The 2,447-nt window shown below is 42.7% G+C and overlaps 1 non-coding gene across 1 annotated transcript; it reads right to left on the bottom strand.

The window, feature by feature from the left end:
• Positions 1-220: 220 nt before the first annotated feature.
• Positions 221-294, bottom strand: Trnat-agu. The gene has a single exon. It is a non-coding gene; the product is annotated as a tRNA-Thr (tRNA).
• Between the last annotated feature and the right edge of the window lie 2,153 nt (positions 295-2,447).

Genomic DNA, 2,447 nt, shown 5'->3' with positions numbered 1-2,447 from the left:
ATGCAGCTCCAGCACCACCATAAACGCGCAGCACAATTGGGGAATGACTTTCGCCATTGAGACACAAAAAGTTTAAAAGTAAACACGTTCCAGTTAGTTTCAAAATCCACGTTGGAAAAACTAAGGCCACGGCGCCGACGTTCTCAGCGTTCAACGAAATTTTGTAGGCCAATGTTCTAAAAGCAATGGTTATAAGGTAGAAATTCTGAGATGAGCAAAAAGGCACCGGTGAGATTCGAACTCACGATCTCCTGTTTACTAGACAGGCGCTTTAACCAACTAAGCCACGGCGCCGACGGAACTCCAACATAAGCTCTCCATTTTTCTACGCCGATACTCTCAATGAAACCGGTTTCAGGGAACTGGTTCAAGGGCAGGCACGAAGGAATGGAAATCGAGCAGGCAATCGACTGCTAATTTTTTTTTTTTTTTTTTATGTTTAAGTTAGAGATTACACCTTTGCTGCAGACTCTCACATAATGCTTTGCAAACACTTGAAATACATTCATAGGCATAAATATATTGATTTACAATTTGTTTTTGTTTTTCTTTTGCTGCAGATACCGGTCACTTAGAGGTCGGCACATATGTCTACCTATCTGACATACTCCTCCTTGAGCCAAATGCCTTTGCACCATTTATGAGGTAGCCTCTCCCTTCTCTGCATTCTGTAGATACCAATTTTTGGGCGTGCCTCACACCCACGCCTAAACAGCTGCTTCCAACGCATTATTCACCGCAAAATGGCGTCCTCGCAGGGGCTATTTCATGCAATTCGACATGTGGCAACCACTCAGGGTCCGGATAGGCCATGCCCAAGCGTGATCAAACGTCCGAATGATCATCCGACGTGCCAAAAAGACGGCTGAACCCAATCAGGCACCGGCGATCACGGCCTCACGTTAATGCACACGACGCAGTAGTGATTAAGCGGCACCTTATCGGGTTTGGCCGTTTTTTTCTAAGATGTCGTAGGACCCGTTGGACGTTTGGTCGTGCATGCGTATGTCCTAACCAGTCCCCCAGTGGTAATCATCTCTTTGTTTGCATAGAAAAGAAACCCTGCGAGGGCGCCATTTTTCACTTGTAGATAAGATGGAAGCAGCTGTCCAGGCGTGGGTGCGGGGCAGTCCTAAAAAAGGGTTCGAGCAGGGCACGGAGAGGCCGCCGCACAGGTGGTCCATGGGCATTCGGATACTGGGAGAGTCTTTCGATAAAGTGGACATATGTGCCAAAATCTAAGTGACCAGTGTTTGTTGTAAAACAAATTAGTTTGAACCAATATGGTACGCCCCTGCTTGTAAAATAAATAAATTTATCCCAACGTTCGTGGCCCGTAGACATGCCACCAATAATACATATTTTGCACTTTTTTTTTTGTCTAACCATACTACATTGGTATTCAGAATTTTTTTATATCATTTCGATTAAAATAAAGTGTGATATGTTTATTTATTCACTTATCTGGAATACCTTTAAAAGATGCTCGAAAAGGTGAGTCATAAAGGTGTGATTTCAACAACCCATTTTCAAAACTGCAGCAAGAAACAGTGGCAGTTGCCATATTTGGGCGTGAAGCGTATGTTTAATTGAACGCCCCCCCCCCCCCCCCCCCCCCCCCCCCCTCTGAACGCTCACGCAGCCGCCGTCCTGTCCATTTCATGTCGGAGTACTTGCGCAAACAATGGCGGTCCCGAATAATTGAGGTAGTCACTAAATAGAACTCTATTATTGAATGGACCCTTTTCCAAAGTGCAAATGTTCGACCAGAACATTCGCACTTCGTACTCTGAAATAACGTTTGCACAAAGTGCAAACCTTCTTTCGGCAACGTTTTCAAAGCCTAAGGTTTATTTATCTTTTTATTCATGATACCTTACATAATCATTAAGAGCATTGTGTAAAAGAGGGGGGGGGGGGGGATTTAGATAGACACAGAAATAAAGGACATGACAAATAATAATACATACAAGTACACTACAGGTGCCACTCCATTTGTACAAAAAAAAAACAGTTGAACGATGCACAATGAATACATTATTGAACATGTGACAAAAATCGATAAAATTTACCAGATTAATGAAATAAGCGTAATTAGGAAAGAAACACTGTAGATAAAAAGAAAACAAGATAAGGTATTCAAGAAATAGGGTGGCGTCAGTAATGGTGAATATGGATCCGCACATGGATCCACGAGGGATCTATATGCGGATCCCTCGTGGTGCAGCTGAATTAATGAATCCGTTTGTTGAAACAATGAAAGGTTGAAAACTTTGCTCTTTGTGGTTCGATTGGATATTCTATTTGGCGGTCTAAGGAAAGAAGTGTTGGTACAGTCATGTCTCGTTAATATAGATACCCAACTATATGTTCACCACTTTCGGGGACAAACTGGGAAAATACACACAGTTTTGTCTCGTTATTATAAACAACTTACATTATGGACA

This window comes from Ixodes scapularis, unplaced genomic scaffold (assembly GCF_016920785.2).
Source record: "Ixodes scapularis isolate PalLabHiFi unplaced genomic scaffold, ASM1692078v2 PGA_scaffold5__190_contigs__length_132052651, whole genome shotgun sequence".
NCBI classification, from domain to species: Eukaryota; Metazoa; Arthropoda; class Arachnida; order Ixodida; family Ixodidae; genus Ixodes; species Ixodes scapularis.
This window is presented reverse-complemented; position numbering and strand designations above follow the sequence as displayed.